This window comes from Rhinopithecus bieti, unplaced genomic scaffold (genome assembly GCF_001698545.2).
Source record: "Rhinopithecus bieti isolate Rb0 unplaced genomic scaffold, ASM169854v2 scaffold_65, whole genome shotgun sequence".
NCBI classification, from domain to species: Eukaryota; Metazoa; Chordata; class Mammalia; order Primates; family Cercopithecidae; genus Rhinopithecus; species Rhinopithecus bieti.
The window spans coordinates 4,837,807-4,857,441 of NW_016803344.1; the positions used below are offsets into that span (position 1 = coordinate 4,837,807).

The 19,635-nt window shown below is 41.2% G+C and overlaps 1 protein-coding gene across 2 annotated transcripts in view; it reads left to right on the top strand.

The window, feature by feature from the left end:
- Positions 1 to 409: 409 nt before the first annotated feature.
- The window catches only part of CBFA2T2 (CBFA2/RUNX1 partner transcriptional co-repressor 2), an 88,764-nt gene continuing 69,538 nt past the window's right edge, over positions 410 to 19,635 (top strand). For both annotated transcript variants that reach the window (XM_017878350.1, XM_017878360.1), the window contains exon 1: positions 410 to 714. The gene's annotated coding sequence lies outside the window, so the exon portion shown is untranslated. The remainder of the gene's footprint in view (positions 715 to 19,635) is intronic.

A 19,635-nucleotide genomic window follows, 5' to 3' on the forward strand; every position in this document is an offset into this window, starting at 1 on the left:
TTTTTCATCCAATTACATGTTCAAAACAGATTTTTAATAATTTATTTTAAGAAGGAATTTGTTATATGTAGGATTTAAAACTGGCTCAAAAGCAGAAGCTATTAAACAATAGCAGAAACCAGACAGTATATAGGACTTTAAATGGTAATTGCTAAACATTTGAATGTTCCCACAAATGTGAGTCTGTGTGTCTCTACATGTTATTCCACTAGGGACTTGCACAGATAGGTTTTTCACAATATCCTTGCTGTTATTGTCAGCCATAAACAAATTATACGTATTTAACAAGTTAATGTCAGATTGGCCAGGAGCCACTGGGAGGTGTGTACTTAGTGACATCAGCTGGCAAAGAGCCCTGGTAACAGGGAGGGTTGGAAGGGGAGTGGAGAGAGAGGAAGCAGGAGGGAGGGAGAAAAAGAGAGAGACTGACTGTATCTGGGGATTCTGGCAAGGTGAAGAGCTGGTCTGTTTGGCAGGACCTTCCCATCTGGGATCCATCTGTGTTTCCCTGGAATGGGACAGGCAGCTCTAGTCAGTGAGAAATCGCAGATGTGAGAGAGCTGACACATGTCCAGCTAATGAAAGGAGGAGGAAGGCTGGTCTCCGATTGAGCTTTGAAGATTAGGAAGAGAAAAAGAGGAGCTTTTGAATATCTATTTCAAATAAATTTGGTGTATTTAAGAATCTGGATTGTTTATAATCTGGGCATTTGGCGTAAGTACATTTTAATTTAGTTTTGGGGGTTAAAGTGCACAATTCTCTGCCTTTCAAAGCTTTTTACTTCTTTCAGATTACAATGGTATGAATGTTTCTTGATATCTGATACAAGAGTTCAGCCTTTCTACTCAGTTTTGTTTCAATGCTTCATTTTATTTATGTTTCTATTTTTCTGTTGCCAACTTTATATTTGAATGTCATGCTTTTTTGAACACAAGGTTTACTTAATAATTAGATGTAATATATGAATTCTACAGCTAGAAAAGTAGTCCCACAAATATTTCTGTAAGATTTTCCGCTTTGGATTGTTCTGTGATGTTTAGAGGAAATTTTTTTTCCCCTTTAGTATGCGTAATACAAATAGGCCATGTTAAAAAGATGGCTCATATAACACTCTTTTCTATTGTCAGATTTTATTTCAGTATATGCAGGCAAATTACAGCTAAAAGAGATTGAAGCAAAACTAGCAGCATCTCTTCATTTTAGATATATCTAACAGTTTTTCATTTACATTTTGCTCCTATGCTGTTTTCTTCTATTTTCTTGCTACATATAAAATAAAATCAACGAATCTGACTTGAATTGTGATTTTGGGGTAGTTTTGTGATGCAATAAATTCATGTGCATATAACTGTGTACTGTGTTCTGTAGTCCTTGTTAGTTTGTGATGCCTATTTTAGATTTTTGCTATTTCTTATATACAAGAAATAGAGATGGGTCTCACTGTGTTGCCCAGACTAGTCTCTTAAACTCCTAGGCTCAAGTGATTCTTCTGCCTCAGCCTCCCAAAGTGTTGGGATTACAGGCATGAGCCACTGCACCACTTCTTACTGTTTTCATACGTTGTCTTCATGTTTTTGAGGCCTCTGAATCCAGGCCTCCTTTCCATGTTCTATGGAAAGAACATGAGTTTGGGAGTTACACAAACTGTATAGCCATTATTCACTAGTTCTGTAATCCCAGGCAAACCACTATTCTCTTTGAATCTCTATTTTGTGTAATTCCTGACTCATTATTGGGGAAATTTGTCTGGCACATAGAAAACATACAAGTTAGTTTCAAGAGTTCTAGATGTTCACTTTTTTTGCTATGATAGGTTCCTAAACCCCTGCATTTTAACTTTAACTCTTGGGCAAGAATGGGTCTGGCCTGTAGTTCTTGTTTTTAGGGCACCCTCCCTCTTGCTGTACTCATCTCTCAAGATTGTCTACATCTATTCTAAATGTTCTATGCTATCTTTGCCAAACTATACCAGAACAGAAGAACTTTGAAAAAGTCAACAAGCAGGAGTGAGGTACTGAATTGTACTGTTTTGTGACAACACTGTTTAAATTGTTCCCCTCACTCTGAGACCTCTTGCTGGAAAAATCTGTTTTTTTTTTTCTCCTGTATATTACAAGTCATGCAAAAATTCTACCATTTCTCAAATAGAAACTTTAAAACTATTTTATTCCTTAAAGTTCTTCAGCCTTTATTTATATTAATTGAGTAATTAAGTGGACAGTATAGTACTGTTCAATTTCTTCCTTCCATTTTACAGTCAGATTTATTGAGGTGGAGGGGACTTTTTTCTTTTTCTTTCTTTCTTTCTTTTTTTTTCCCCGAAATGGAGTCTTCCTCGGTCGCGCAGGCTAGAGTGCAGTGGCGCTATCTCGGCTCACTGCAACCTCCACCTCCCAGGTTCAAGCTATTCTCCTGCCTCAGCCTCCCAAGTAGCTGGGATTACAGGTGTGTCACCATGCCCGGCTAATTTTTGTATTTTTAGTAGAGACGGGCTTTACCATGTTGGTCAGGCTGGTCTTGAACTCCTGAACTCGTGATCCAGCTGCCTCAGCCTCCCAAAGTGCTGGGATTACAGGCATGAGCCATCACACCTGGCCGTCTTTTTTTTCTTTTCTTTTCTCTTTTCTTCTTTTTTTGAGACAGGGTCTCACTCTGTTGATCAGTCTGGCATGCAGAAGCATGATCATGGCTCACTGCAGCCTCGACTCTTCCAGGCTCCAGTGATCCTCCCACCCCAGCCTCCTGAGTAGCTGGGACCACAGGCATGTACCACCATGCCCAGCTAATTATTGTATTTTTTATACAGGTGGGGTTTTGCCGTGTTTCCCAGGCTTGTCTCAGACTCCTGGCTTCAAGCAGTAGGGCCTCCTTGACCTCCCAAAGTGATGGATTACAGGCATGAGCCACCACACTGACTTGAAGGAGACTTTGAAAATGGAAGTTTTCCCAAGTTTTCTTTTCTTATTCTTTTTGTTTTGAGACAGGGTCTCGCACTGTTACCCAGGCTGGAGTGCAGTGGCGCGATCTCAGCTCACTACAAGCTCCGCCTCCCAGGTTCATGCCATTCTTCTGCCTCAGCCTTCCTAGTAGCTGGGACTACAGGTACCTACCACCACACCTGGCTAATTTTTTGTATTTTTAGTAGAGACAGGGTTTCACCATGTTAGCCAGGCTGGTCTTGATCTCCTGACCTTGTGATCTGCCCGCCTCCCAGAGTGCTGGGATTATAGGCGTGAGCCACTGCACCTGGCTCCAAGTTTTCTTTTATACCAAATTGACTAAAGTGATTTCATAAAAATTTGGGGGCATCTCTTTTGATAGGTGCATTGTTGAGCAAGCATCTTTGGGACTTTTCTGAATACTTGAGAGGATATAGTGTTTATGCTGAATTCACATGGTACTCCTTCAGTGAGAAAACACTTTCCATTGTAGCCTAGGCGACATGAGTGGGGAGAAAAGGACTTAATGCTTTTCTGTAGGATAGGGCCTACTATAGAGGGCCTGAAAAAGGGATTTCATATGACTGTGTCCATGCTAGGAATACTTTGGATGCTAGAGTTTCAAGAAACATAATAAGAAATAATATGCATTTTAGTATGTGAAGATTGACTCACTGGAAATAAAGTTGAGTGATTAAAAGTCCTGCTAGGACCAGATAGCTCAGGAGAGTATTGCTTGCTACTTAGGTTATAACCAAGATACATTTGAGTTGAATACTGGAGAAAATCATGGTTCTTTCTGAAGATTATGAAAGCATCATGAGAAGCTTACTACTATGAAATGAGAAAATTCTCCTAAATTGGCTTCCAGTAATTACCCAAGGACATTTTCTTTTTCTTTTTCTTTTTTTTTTCTTTCTTTCTTTTTTTTTTTTTTTTTTGGAGACGGAGTCTCGCTATGTCGCCCAGACTGGAGTGCGGTGGTGCTATCTCGGCTCACTGCAAGCTCCGCCTACCAGGTTCACGCCATTCTCCTGCCTCAGCCTCCGTAGCTGGGACTACAGGCGCCCACCACCACGCCTGGCTAGTTTTTTGTATTTTTAGTAGAGACAGGGTTTCACCATGTTAGCCAGGGGGGGTCTCGATTTCCTGACCTCGTGATCCACCCGCCTCGGCCTCCCAAAGTGCTGGGATTACAGGCTTGAGCCACCGCGCCTGGCCTACCCAAGGATATTTTCATAGCGAGGGTCCTTGCTGGACTGGAGGCACATAATACAGTAATGCCAATAAACCGGAGATGAGGATAATGACATTTAAGTGGCTCTGCGGGAACATCAAAAAGTACTTTTGAGTGAACGAATATATTTAATACACAACTGGAAAAATTCAAGTGGCTCCGAAAGATTGGTTGGGTCAGTTCATTGATGGTTATTGTAAGGCTACTCAGTGTTAGAAGTGCTCATGAGTCCCCAGAGATGACCTATGGAAAATATTAGGATTGGAAAGGATCCTTTGGGTAATCTAGTCAAACACATTATTTTATAGATAAAATAGGAAAGTTGAGGGAAGGATAATGGGATGACAATAGTCTCCCCAGCCCAGAGTTCAATATCCTCCTGGTTGCTGGCTGAGCTTAGACTAGAATTGTGTTGCGTTTCCAGGACACCCATTTTACGAGTGTTATTTTGAATTGCCTGTTGTATGTGATAATATGGTAAGGGATTTTTAAAAAAGGTGAAATCTCACAGAGGAGATAAAATGTTCAAAAAGTGGCTGGGCGCAGTGACTTACACCTGTAATCCCAGCACTTTGGGAGGCCGAGGTGAGTGAATCACTTGAAGTCAGGAGTTCGAGACCAGCCTGGCCAACATGACAGCACCCTTGCTGGGTGTGGTGACATGCACCTGTAATCTCAGCAGGGAGGCTGAGGCAGGAGACTCAATTGAACCCCAGAGGCGGAAGTTGCAGTGAGCCAAGATCGTGCCACTGCACTCCATCTTGGGCGACAGAGCAAGACTCAGTCTCAGAAAAAAAAAAAAAAGTACAAAAGTAGTAAGTCCTGAAAATTAGCACCAACTGTGGGAATCAGAGACCCTTCCTAAAGGAGGTAGCATTTGATCACAATTTAGAAGGGCAGGAAGGATGTGGACTTCTCATGTTTGGAAGGAGCATAGTGGCAGGATGAAAACGTTCCCTTTCTTCTAGAGCCTTAAATTAAACTTTATTAAATGCATAATTACATAGTATTCATTTCTACCATGTTTTGAAGTATGTCTAGCTGTTGCTGTTTTTCCAAATCCAAGATCAGTTGTTTACTTCTAAGGTACTTATCTTTATGCATACATAGCCATCTTCTCTTTTATATGTGTGATTTATATACCAGGAAGCTGTGATTTAAAAGGTTTCTACCATGATGGACTCTGTGGATTGTTTAATTTTCCCTCCAAGTTCAAGTCAGTAAATAAAGCAATTAGTGGTGGTTGTATCTCGCAGAAAAACAACATATTATAACTGGTGGTTGTATTTTCACTGGCTGATGGACTTTCCAAACAGCGTTTAAGAACTATATGATGACACAGATTGATGCTGGGAAATTTAAAATGTATATGGATTTAATTTTCCTAAAGCATGCCAAAACCTGAAAAAGCAACTCTTTGTGTTTTGTTTAAAGCAACAGCTCATGGAAATCCTGTTATTGTTCAATTCTCAGCAGCTTGTTAGAGATGCCTGGCAAGGTGGGATGCAGTTCTGTATATGCATACATCCTATCTGCAGTTGTCTCTCATAGCTGGAGCTCTGCAGTAAATGGAGTATGTACAGTAGTCTCCCCTTAGTCGAAGTTTCACTTTCCAGGGTTTCAGTTACTTGTGTTACAGTACGGTAAGACACTCTGAGAGAGAGACCACATTCACATAACTTTTATTATAGTATATTATAATCGTTATAATATTTTATTGTTGTTAATCTCTTACTGTGCCTAATTTGTAAATTAAACTTTTTTTTTTTTAATTTGAGATGGAGCTTCACTCTTGTTGCCCAGGCTGGAGTGCAATGGCATGATTTCAGCTCATAGCAACCTCCGCCTCCAGGTTCAAGCAATTCTTCTGCCTCAGCCTCCCAAGTAGCTGGGATTACAGTCATGTGCCACCACGCCCGGCTAATGTTTTGTATTTTTAGTAGAGATGGGGTTTCACCATGTTGGCCTGGCTGGTTTCAAACGCCTGACCTCAGGTGATCTACCTGCTTGGGCCTCCCAAAGTGCTAGGATTACAGGAATGAGCCACCACGCCCAGCCTGTAAATTAAACTTTATCATAGGTATGTATGTATAGGAGAAAACATAGTATATATAGGGTTTGGTACTGTCTGGGGTTTCAGGTATCTACTGGGGGTCTTGGAACACATCTCCTGCAGACAAAGCGGGGACTATTGTATTTTCATTTGATTGTGGTAGTTTGGACAGATGGAGAGAAGACGGTGAAAGATTGTGTGTGGGTTTTGACGTTAGGCTGTGTAACCATAAGCTAATTTAATCTTCCCCTCTAAGCCTCAGTTTTCTCAACTGTAAAATGGGAAAAAAATGAGTTCTAAGGATTTAATTAGAAAGAAACTAGCATGATACTTCCTGCATCAGCACTCAATAAGATTTCTCTTTCCATGTCCCCCCAAAACATTGAAGTCACAATAACTGAAAGATTTACTTAAAATGAGTGTCTTGGATATTTTTACTGTCTCACTTGAGACTGACAGGGAACCCACTTCCTTAACTAATTCTTAGTCACGAGAGAAGGGTGCGTGTAGAGAATGTGGCAGTCTTTAAAAACTCAAACCTGTTGCTGTGTGGCAAGCTGTTAGCGTTTAGGGACCTTTCATCAATTACCCTGCTGGAAGAGCTGGGGGATGGGCTGCTTTGAGGGTGACAGATGTGTCCTCTGCTGCTGGCAGGCGCGTGCCGGCTCTGTCCCTCTGCTCCCAGCACCAGGTGCAGCCATTGTTCTGGCTGGTCTCTCTTCATCCGGCCTCGTCTGTTACTCTGCTCTTTCTAGCTCATTGTTTCTGTAGGAAATTAGCATTAAAAACCCATCTGAAACCCCCATGTCCCTCAACTGCAGGTGACTGTTATTGGCCCCAGCTGCCACCCTTGCGCTTGATTACTTCCATATGGGTCTGTGCAAAGAAGTAGTAGCCATTTATTGATTTCCACCACAACCCCAACCTCTATTACTCAAACTATAATACCCTGAAATCTATTAGACCCCCAATAGGCTATATAGCTCAGTTGGCACTACAACTGTGATGAACGTTTTACAAGCAAAACTAATTATACCCTTTTCCCCACCCCCATCACCTCCTCCCTAAATATTAAATGTAGAAACACCAGAGTGTCATAAGTGGAATGGTAAATCTTTTAAATGTCTGGAAATGAATCTGTTTCTGAGTAGTAAAGCTTTTAGACTTTGGATGGGATTTTATGGAAAATTTTAGTCACTGCTTTAATATTTCATGCCACACCCATAATATTCAAGCAAATCATGGCCCAGTAGGCCCCTAGGGTGGGGTAGGGCACACAAAATTTTCATCACTTGTTTTTTGGTTTGTTAAATTTGATCCAGTGGGCAGTATGTTAGGAAAGGGGCCTAGTTTAGAAGGATAATATGTTTTGTGGGAGAAAACAACATGCAGTCATTGTTAAATGCTTTAATTTTGCATTATTTTGTTGTTTGTTCTCTGTGTTTACAGAAATAATTGTTCTAGTTTACTCATTAGAATAAATATCACAATGAGAAGGTCGATGTTTTGGACTTCTTTCTTCCTTCATCAGTAAACAAACTTAAGTGTTCCATTTGGGTTATTGTTCTAAATCAAGATTGTAATCTCAAACAGGTAATAAGTTATCAGCTTCAAACCCTAGATAGAATTTTAAGGACAATCCAAAGTTGTTACTGACTCCTGATGAATTGTATTGTGACCTTGACAAAGTCACTACCCCATCAGTGAAGGGTATTTGGTGGCCTTTATAAGTCAGTAGCCCAGGAAATCAAGGGGTAGGTCACTGACTTTTGCCTGTTGAGAGTTTAGCAGTGTAACCCAGTTTTAAAGTAAAATCTTGAGTTTACAGCATTTTAAATTAAATTATTTAATAATTCGGACATTTAAAGTAACAATTTCAATGTTTTAAACTTAGCTGCATAGAGCTTTTGTCATAATTGTGGAACATAGGGCCATTTCTGTTGGAATAAATGTCTTTTTGGCTTTCTTCTTTATATTCTATTTCTTTTGGAGTATAAAAAGGTACTAGGCCGGGCGCGGTGGCTCAAGCCTGTAATCCCAGCACTTTGGGAGGCCGAGACAGGCGGATCACGAGGTCAGGAGATGAGACCATCCTGGCTAACATGGTGAAACCCCGTCTCTACTAAAATATACAAAAAAACTAGCCGGGCGAGGTGGCGGGCGCCTGTAGTCCCAGCTACTCAGGAGGCTGAGCCAGGAGAATGGCGTGAACCTGGAGGCAGAGCTTGCAGTGAGCTGAGATCCGGCCACTGCACTCCAGCCTGGGCAACAGAGCGAGACTCCGTCTCAAAAAAAAAAAAAAAAAAGGTACCAGAGCCAGGCACTGTGTTGTGTGTCTGTCATCTCAAGTACTCAGAAGGCTGAAGCAAGAGAATTACTTGAGCCCAGCCATTCAAGACAAGCCTGGGCGACATGGCCAGACCTCATCTCAAAAACAAATGGCTGGGCACAGTGGCTCACACCTGTAATCCCAGCAGTTTGGGAGGCCAAGGCGGGCGGATCACCTGAAGTTGGGAGTTTGAGACTAGCCTGGCCAAAATGGTGAAGCCCTATCTCTACTAAAAATACAAAAAAAACTAGCCAGGTGTGGTGGCGCATGCCTGTAATTCCAGCTACTAGGGAGGCTGAGACGGGAGAATCGCTTGAACCCAGGAGGCAGAGTTTGCAGTGAGCCGAGATCATGCCACTGTACTCCAGCTTGGGTGACAGGAACGAGACTCCATCTCAAAAACAAACAAATAAACAAACAAACAAAAAATACTAGAATTTGAGAAGCCCCTGGCAGCCAACATTTTACTTGACAGCTCCTATGAAGGCAAGCCTCCAGGTAGAGCTATGTGATTATATTTAGAATAGGTTAGGATTTGTAGTATTTGAAGAATTTTTTTCAAAGCTTTTTAATCTGCTCCTTCATTTTAAGCAGTGGAGAAATTGAAAGGTAGAGAAGTCAGTAAAGGGGAAGAGTTGAGATTTGAAACAGAGCCTTCTCTGACTCCAAATTAAGTGTACTTTGATTTGAAGCTTGGAGCTAGTACATGTTGGGAATGTTGACCAGTATTGCTATAGATGTTACTGTCTTGAGGTGCGTACATGTGCTGTTAACCCTTCTTTTTGGTACTTAGGAAGAATGGAGGTTTCCTTCTGTGGCCTTACTGATTGTTTCGTTCTCTCATTGTACATACTGAGAAACAAAGTTGAATAGTAAAAGGAGTTTGCAGTCTAATGTGAGACTCATTTTCTTTTCATCTCTTTAAACTTTATTAAGTTGTCCTCTCTCATTCCTAGGGCTAATGCCACAATGAAACTGGAAATAAGTTTTCTTGCACTGTGAATGTGAACTGAGGTTTCCACAAGCAAACTGTGCTTCTGTCTCCCCAAGGAGAGAAGCATGGCAAATAACCACAAGTGCTTTGTCTGGGCCCTAGGCTTCTCACTTGCCTTTCCCCAGTCCTGGCTCTGTTCTTCATGTCTAAAGTAGGGGAGGACAACAGACTTGGTGTGTATGTGATTGACCTTCTAGAAATGTTAATTTCCATCTTTATCTTGGAGAATGAATTAAAGTGTTTCCTTGCCTTTCCATCCAAGGGAACCATCTCTAACAACAAAGCTTTTAAAGTGGGTCTGGAGAAGGGACAGAGAATTGGTGATTTGTCTTGGGAATTCTGTTGTTTTTCGGAGTCAGTTTCAAACACTTCAGTAAAATGTTAAGGCTCTTCGACTTTTGGTTTGTTTCTTTTAATGTACAACTTCATTCTATTTTCTCACGTTTTTTATGCACAAATCAATAGATACTCTTAATTGGATAAGTGAAAATAGTGGATTAGTTTAAAGATAGATGTTTCATTTTGCTTATTTTGATGATTGCTTTTAAAATTTTAATGTGTACTTGACATAAAGTCTAAAATGTCAATACACATATGCATTTCTTTCTTTAACAGAAGTCTTAGAACACTTCAAATTGAGTAACTTTTTCAATATATTACTGCTGTCTAGGATTTTGTTTCCATTTTGTGTGTTACTCTCCCAGCCAAAATAATAGTTACCATTATTGTTAAAGCTGATATTAATTTAGGTTTACCGATATATTTATTGAATTATCTGGTCACATTTCATATTTATCACAGTTTCCCTTCTGGGTTAATTTTCCTTTCTACCAAGTGTGTCTGTTAATAATTCTTGGAGAATCTGTAAGTAGTACACTCTTTTTGCTGATCTGAAGATACCTTTATTTCACCTTTACTTGAATGATAGTTAAATGTGGTTCGAGTGTAAAGGTTGTCAGTTATTTTCCATTAGCACTTGGGAGTGGTGATTTCTTTTTATTTTCTTTTTTTTTTTGGAGATGGAGTCTTGCTCTGTTGCCCAGGCTGGAGTGCAGTGGCACGATGCCGGCTCACCGTAACCTCCGCCTCCCAGGTTCAAGCGATTCTGCCGCCTCAGCCTCCAGAGTAACTGGGACTACAGGTGCCCACCACCACGCCTGGCTAATTTTTGCATTGTTAGTAGGGACAGGGTTTTGCCATGTTGGCCCGGCTGGTCCTGAACTCCTGACTTCAGGTGATATGCCAGTCTCATTTATATGAGGAAACCCCCCATAAATTTTAGAATAATATCTATAAATTAGATGGTGGTAGGGTAGGGTATTAATGTTAATAATTTTGGTAATTATACTGTGCTTATGTAAGTAAATGTCCTAACTCTTAGCAATTACACACTGAAATATTTAAGCATAAGAGAGTGTAATGTTTCCAGCTTGCTCTCAAGTGTTTTAGTTAGATAAAAAAATAAGAGATGGCCGTGGGCGCAGTGGCCTCCATGCCCTGTAAATCCAGCACTTGGGGAGGCCCCCGAGGCCCAGGGTGGATCAGCAGATCAGGAGATGCGAGAGGCACCATCCTGGCTAGCACATGGGTGAAACCCTGTCCTCTACTAAACATTATATATAAAAAAATTAGGCCGGGCTGGTGATGGGGCGCCTATAGTCCCGCTAAGCTTGGCGAGGCTGAGCCAGGAGAAGGCGTGAACCCCCGGGAGGGGGAGGTTGCAGTGACCCCGAGATATGCGCCCCACTAACAACTCAGCCCTGGGCGACAGACCGAGACCCCGTCTCAAAAAAAAAAAAAAAATATATATATATATATATATACTACTATAATGTGTGTGTGTGTGTGTGTGTGGTAGAGAAAATATAAAGTGATTTTTTTTTTTTTTTTGAGACGGAGCTCGCTCTGTCCGGCAAAGGGCTGGAGGTGCAGTGCCGGAATGCTCAGCTCACTGCAAGCTCCCACCCTCCGGGCCGGGTTCAGCGCCATTCTCCTGCCCTCCAGCCTCCTGAGTAGGGCTGGGACTAGCAGGCGGCCCCCGCCACCCTAAAACCCGGCCTAGTATTTTTGTATTTTTAGTATAGACGCGGGGTTCACGCATGTTAGCCAGGATGGTCTCGATCCTCGCGTGACCTCGTGATCTGGCCCGTCCTCGGCTCCCAAAGTGCTGGGATTACAGGCTTGCGCCACCGCGCCCAGCTGAAAGTGATTTTCATAAATGGATGAATTAATTGGTGAATTTAGCTAACTGATATTAACATAATTATTTGAATTATTCTTGCAATATTGAAATTATTTCAAAATAAAAATGTTTTTAAAATAGAATAAAAGAAAGTACTGAGCCCATTAACAAAAAAAAGTATGGATATGAAATTAAGTGTTAATTTAGGACTCTCTGAAGAAGTAAATTGAGCTGTGTGCTGAATAACAATAATGAAGTAGCTCAGTAGATGTCGGAGATAAGAATATTCCAGTCCAAAGGCTCAATGATGGGAATGAACTTGGTATTTTCAAAGAATAGAAAAATGGCCAATGTAGATATATAATGTAGTGGACGAAGAGTAGAGGGTAGAGAGACAGGAGACAGAAGCTCATGTAGAGCTTTTAAAGCCAGCATAAAGCTTTGTAATCCAGTGAATTTGGATTTCATTCTGAATGGATGAATGGATGGGTAACCATTGAATAGTTGGGGTAGTAATGTGGTCTGATTTACATTTTATAAAGATCAGTCTTCCTGTCATGTGGAGAAAGAATTTTATAGTGCATGACTGGAAGCAGCAAGGCCAGAAGTGAAAAATTGCAAGTTTGGCCCAGCTTTATGGCAGTGAAGTTAGTAGAAGACAGATGATTTGGTATATTTTAGAGGAAGTTGAGTTTCTGAACTTGTTGATAGATTGAATGTTGAGAGGGGGAGAAGTGTTTTCAAATAAGTGTCAAATCTGTCCTCCTTGTTATTCATCCATTCATTTAAATATTTAGGTGCCTACTGTGTGCCAGGCATTATTCTAGGTATTGGAGTTACTTCAGTGAGTAAAGCAAAGCCCCTGCCCTAGTGGAGATTAAATTCTAGTAGAAAACACAGGCAGTAAAGATGATTAATAAGTAATATATATGCAGCCTAAAATGTATGTTTATGTATATTTAAGATGTTTTATAATGTTACAAAAAATGAAAGTGCTAAGGAGAAAGGGAAAGGGTTTAAGGAGATCCAGGTTAGTTTGAGGAGGGTAGTTAAGGAGGGTCCCCACTGAAAGGTGATTATTTTAAGAATGCAAAGAGATGATGGATGTTCAGTACTCTATGTGACACATTGCTTCTTACTTTTTGAGTTCTTCTTCTCCTCCTCCTTCTCCTTCTTCTTTTCTTTTGAGATGGAATCTCTCTCTGTCACCCAGGCTGAAGTGCAGTGGCATGATCTTGGCTCACTGCAACCTCTGCCTCCCGGGTTCAAGCGATTCTTCTGCCTCAACCTCACAGCTAGCTGGGACTACAGGCGTGCGCTACCACGCTACCATATTGGTCAGGCTGGCCTCGAACTCCTGACCTCGTGATCCACCCACCTCACCCTCCCAAAGTGCTAGGATTATATGCATGAGCCACCCCACCCCCGCCCTATTATTATTATTTTGAGACAGGGTCTTAACTCTTTACCCAGGCTGGAGTGCAGTGGTACCATCATGGCTCACAGCAGACTTGACTTCATGGGCTCAGGTAGTTGTCCCACCTCAGCCTCCCGAGTAGTTAGGACTAGAGGCGTTTGCCACCATGCCTGGCTAATTTTTCTTATTTTTTTTGTAGAGGTGGGGTTTTGCCGTGTTGCCCAGATGGGTCTCAAACTCCTGGGCTAAAGCAGTCTTCCCGTGTTGGCTGCCCAAAGTGCTGGGATTACAGGCAAGAGCCACCATACCAGTTCCTGTCTAGATATTATGATGAAGATTGAGGATGGTAGTTTTTGTGGAGCACAATCCTGACTGTACCTGTGATGTTGTATTCATCTTTTGAAGCATAAGCAGATCACCAGGTGAATTACCAGGTGAATCTGGAATAAGGTTGAAAGAAATACAGGTCCTGGCAAGGAAATGGAAAGGTGCATGTGAAACATTCATTTCTAATAGAGGACTAATTTAATAACAGAGAAATATACTCTTCCCTAGAAACAATTTGCTTTAAAGGCCGAGCGTGGTGGCTCACGCCTGTAATCCCAGCACTTTGGGAGGCCAAGGCGGGTGGATCACCTGAGATTGGGAGTTCCAGACCAGCCTGACCAACATGGAGAAACCCCATTTCTACTAAAAATACAAAATTAGCCGGGCATGGTGGCACATGCCTATAATCCCAGCTACTCCGGTGGCTGAGGCAGGAGAATGGCTTGAACTGGGAGGCGGAGGTTGCGGTGAGCCGAAATCGTGCCATTGCACTCCAGCCTGGGAAACAAGAGTGAAACTCCATCTCCAAACAAACAAACAAACAAAAACTCTTTTAAAGTTGTGTTCTTTTTAAGCAGGGAAGTGTGACTTCATTGGCTTTTTGAGATGGAAGCTTCTGGGCAAAAGAAGAATTTCATGGAGGCATTTTGAGATGAGTATGAGCAGTCTAGTCAAGAGATGGGGAAGGGCTGAGCTTTGTTTCTTGTAGATGGAATGGAGAAGGGCAAAGGGTTGGAATTTGGGTTGTGTGATGTGAAGAATGATTGGTCTTAAAATACAGATTTAAAATGAAAAGATTAAACTGACCAATGTTTTTTTGTGCTTTAAAAAAATGTGGCTGATATAGCATTTTTGTGCTTTCAAAGGGAGCCTGGATGGATAAGCTTCGGTACTGTATGTATTTTATTAGACATTTGGAGTGGCAAAATAATTTCTAAAATATTTCTAGCAACTTCATTTTCATTTTATCTGCAGGATGAAAAAGTAAATTTGGGGATTGTTGATTAAATTAGCAAACCATATGGTGTTTGCGCAGACTGACTGCTATGCGAGGTAGCTGTGTTATTTTTTCTCTTTTAGGATATGCTGTTTTACCTGATGCCAGTGTTCTGAAACACTTATTTTCTAGTCAACAGTAGGTGAAGCAATTATTTCTAGTCATTATGTTTTTTCTTGATGCCTTAATTAATGTCACAATTTGTGAAGTGCTTTATCCTGCTTTTTAAAATTAGTCTAATATTTTAAAAGATTACATCTTCACATTTATATAATGCTTCCAAACCTCTTTTCACATCATAGCTTACATAGAAAGTGTTAAGTTCTGATTGGCTGTCCCAGGCTGAGGAAATCAGTATCTTAGTAAACTCATAATCATTCTTCACAACTCTCTGACATTGGTCCCTGATACACAGCTTGGGAAGTTCTGCCTTAATAGAAAAGGTATAGAAACCTTTCTGTACTGTATTGTAGTTAGTTAAGAGGAATTAGGAAAGAGTTATAGTCTTTCTTAATAGGGTTTTTTTTTCCCTCTTTCACTAAAAGCCTAAATCTCACCAAATTACCAGGTGTTATACTAGGAGCTATGGTTGCAAGAGTGAAGAGCTCAAGGAACTCACAGAGAGACAGGCACAGAAACAAATCACCTGTGGCACAATATGACAAATGAAATCACAGAGATGTTTATAAGGAGCTGTTAAGAGTCTAAATGTGGGAGGATTTATTTCTGTCAAGGTGCACTTGAGTATCAGGTAGGACTTGGAGTTAGACCTTAAAGTAGGAGTTTCTAAAATGCTAGAGACAGGGAAAGCAGGGTATTGCAGGTGGAGAGCACAGCCTGTTTTGTAGACTTTCTGCCTGCTTAATGTCTAGTAGAGGTCTCATCTTAATATAAAAGTAGACACTGGAACTTAGGAATTTGCTGTGATGGCAGAGATGGATACTTGCCCTGCCAGAGTGCCCATCTACCTTCCATTTATGTTGTTTGGATTCGGTCTCCACTATACTATAGCCTTATATTTGCATGGTGCTTTTAATTTTCAAAGCTTTTTATCCAAATAACAGCCCCTCAGGGATAGAAAATAAAAGCCAGCTGGTAGTGTTTTTATTTTTATAGAGGAGAAAACTGAGACATCACCATCATATCAGCATTTCAGTTCCCAGATAAGAAGGTCTTTTTTTCATCTCTTGATTGCAAAGGGTGCTGCCCAACAGGAATAACCTTCCCCAATTTTCTGGGCACAGCCCAGAGTGCTAACTGAGGCGGCCACCAGGAGGGCGCCGGCAAGGCAGACAGCATGGCTGCTGATCACAGAGCTGACAGCTCGACATCTGCAGGCTGCAGCTGTACATTTTTGCTACAGCACATCCGTATTTCTGCTCACACTTGTGAAGAATCACGGCGTTTGGAAGAATATGAGTTAAACCATTCCAAGTGTGTAAGTGTGCTGCATCTCTGGGAGTTTTATTCTGTACTGGGTGGTCTATGAGATCTTATAGCTGCTACTTTTCTCTGTTATTTATTGCCATATTTAGTCCATCTTCCCTGTCCCAATTTTAGTTTAATGCCAAAAAAAGATAGAGTGCTCCATAATAGATGAATTGAGTGGGTGCTAATTGTGTCACTGAAATGTTTGCCAAAGAAATTGTTTTTCTAGCTGGTTTTGTTCTGCCTCCATCTTTCAGTCTATTTGGAAAACACAGAGTACCTGGTTATCTTTCAGAGTGTCATTGTTAATCATTTCAGTAAGCAGTGACGGCTGTTGACCATTTTATACTTGTGCCTATACTAAGTATTTATCCATTTTTCTAATATACCTGGATTTTTAAAAATAGTGATGGAATGAACTTTCTGGATTGTTGATTTTGACGAGGTATACCAAGAAGAGAAGGGTGATCTTGGTGTGGAGCCAACATTTTTGAAATCGTGGCTTGTTTGTTCTTACTCCTTAAGGTACCCCATTGCCACTCCTTAAGCCCATTTATTTGACAGTGGGGCTTTTTGTCAGAAGCCTCTCTGACTTAAATGGGCTCCTACATAGCAGCTCCTATGCTTCAGTTTTCTAACTTCTCCAGGGTGTGCTTCAGCTATACACTGTGTATTTATGTTCATATATTTGTGAAGAAAGACAGGAACTATGTAGTAGAATGTGAAGTCTCTTTGAACTGTAGTCAATGTATCTTATTAAATTCTTGGTCACAATGTGCAAACTTCATTGAGCCCTACAATAATTCTTTTTGCATTATTTATTTTGCTATAGTATGGTCTCTGGAGCTCAGCGGAGCTGCCATTTCTTAGCCATATAACTTGGGACATAATTTTTTTACTTCTCTGAGTTACTTCTGGTTAAATAAAGTGGTAGTGGCAATGGTAACTTCCATTGTCTTAGTGTCATTTTAAATAAAATATTTTAGCACCATTATTTACGTGTAATAAGTATTTTGTTATTTCTAAATGAATACATAAAGATGGAGAATAATGGTAGCTATTACTATTATAATTCTTTCCTGACTTGTATTTATCCTTCCCAGCAAGAAAGTCTTGTCGTACTCAAATCTTGGGTAAATATGAAACTTGTTTCATTATCAGTGTGGATTGAGAAGTGGATGGTGTTCCTGGGCATCTGAAGAAAGGCATTTATTTATTTATTTATTTATTTATTTATTTATTTATTTAGAGACGGAGTCTTGCTCTGTCGCCCAGGCTGGAGTGCAGTGGTCGGATCTCGGCTCACTGCAAGCTCCACCTCCCGGATTTACGCCATTCTCCTGCCTCAGCCTCCCGGAGTAGCTGGGACTACAGGTGCCCGCCACCTCGCCCAGCTAGTTTTTTTGTGTTTTTTAATAGAGACGGGGTTTTTCTAGGGCAATTTATATATAATTGAATTAATTTACATTGAGTATTAGTTTCCTTGGTTTTTAAGAATAGATCCCCCCAAAATGGTAAGGAGTTGATAAGTTAAGGCTGTGAGCAAATAGAGAATTTGGGCCTAAAGTTTAATATGGAAATGAGAAAATGATTTCAATTGATTTGTAGAAAGAACCATATTAAGGGAATTTTCTTAAGTAAACTTACGTTTGCACCCATTTGCTACTATTTTTCTCTTAGAGCTTTTAACACTTTCTCCCTGTCATAAGGTATAGAATTGCCATACTCTGAGATGTCCCACAAAGCTAGCACAACAGCCCTCTGCTTGTGGTGCATACAGCTGTCATCCAAAGGGGCCAACCACATGACATGGCAGTGTATTTCCAGATGTCATTCTCTCTGTTTGGATGACTTGGGAGCTTAAGAAGGGTATTTTCTCTTGAATAGGAGAAAAATTGTTACTTTGGCATAAGGCCCACTCTGGCACCCTTCCCACATCTGTTATTGATTAGAAGTGAATGCTGGTCAGTCAGGATGCAAGAGTGCTGGTCCGATTATCAAGCTCAACCTTCAGGATGAAATACTGCAGGAAATCCGAAAGATGGCATAAACTGGCTCTTCACAGTCTTTAAAAAGACCCTTTCATAAGCTATTGTACAAAGACCTGGTGTACACAAATAGCCTCAGTGATGTCTACATGTTAAGAAGATGCCATAACATCTACATGTAGGATCTGTTCTTAGAGGGGAGCAGTGGAATGGGTGGTGGAATCCTTTTGCAATGATTTAAAAAATATATAATAAACATGCACAGATACTAAGTGTTCAACCCAATGAGTGCCTTTAAAAAAAAAAAAAAAAAGAGGCCGGGCGCGGTGGCTCAAGCCTGTAATCCCAGTACTTTGGGAGGCCAAGGCGGGCGGATCATGAGGTCAGGAGATCGAGACCATCCTGGCTAACCTGGTGAAACCCCGTCTCTACTAAAAAAATACAAAAAACTAGCCGGGCGAGGTGGCGGGCGCCTGTAGTCCCAGCTACTCGGGAGACTGAGGCAGGAGAATGGCGTGAACCCGGGAGGCGGAGCTTGCTGTGAGCTGAGATCCGGCCACTGCACTCCAGCCTGGGCTACAGAGCGAGACTCCATCTCAAGAAGAAGAAGAAGAAAGAGTCTCTCTCTGTCACCCAGGCTGGAGTGCTCTGATTATAGGCATAAACCACCATGTCTGGTCTGTTCATTTATTTTATTTATTTATTTTTTTTGAAACGGAGTCTTACTCTGTTGCCCAGGCTGGAGTGCAGTGGTGCGATCTCAGCTCACTGCAAGCTCTGCCTCCCAGGTTCATGCCATTCTCCTGCCTCAGCCTCCTGACACCACACCCGGCTAATTTTTTGTATTTTTAGTAGAGACGGGGTTTCACCGTGTTAGCCAGGATGGTCTCGATCTCCTGACCTCGTGATCCGCCCACCTTGGCCTCCCAAAGTGCTGGGATTATAGGCGTGAGCCACCGTGCCCAGCCCATTTTTAAAATTTTTTTATTTTTATTCAATTTTTTTTTTTTTAAATTTGGAGATGGGGGTCTTACTGTATTGCCCAGGCTGGTCTCAAACTTCTGGGCTCAAGTAGTCCTCCCATCTCAGCCTCCCAAAGCATTGGGAATGCATACATAAGCCACTGCACCCAGCCTGTTCATTTTCTTCATAGTGTCTTTTGACGAGCAGAAAACTTTAATTTTCATGAAGTCTAACTTAGCAGTCTTAAAAATTTTCTGGTTTGTGCTTTTTTGCTTACCACCAGGTCATAAGGATATTCTCCTTTTTGTAGAAATGTTATGATCCGGGGTATTAGTTTACAACCCATCACTCAATTTTTTTGTATGGAGTGAGAGGATTGAGGTTAGTTTGTATCTATTTGGACATCCAGTTCCAGCAATATTCGCTAAATAGACTTTTCTTTCCCATTTGAGTTGAGTTGACACCTTTATTGAAAATCACTTTATGTTTGGTAGTTCGTCCTCCAGCTCTGTTCTTCTTTTTTGAGATTGCTTTAGCTCTTCGGTATCCTGAACATTGTTATACAGACATCTTGGTGTCTGTCTCTCTCTCTTTCTCTCTTTTTTTTTTTTTTTGAGATGGAGTGTCTCTCTTGCTGCCCAGGCTGGAGTGCAATGGCATGGTCTCAGCTCACCGCTGGGATTACAGACACACACCACCACACCCGGCTAATTTTTATATTTTTAGCAGAGACAAGGTTTCTCCATATTGGCCAGGCTGGTCTCGAACTCCTGACCTCAGG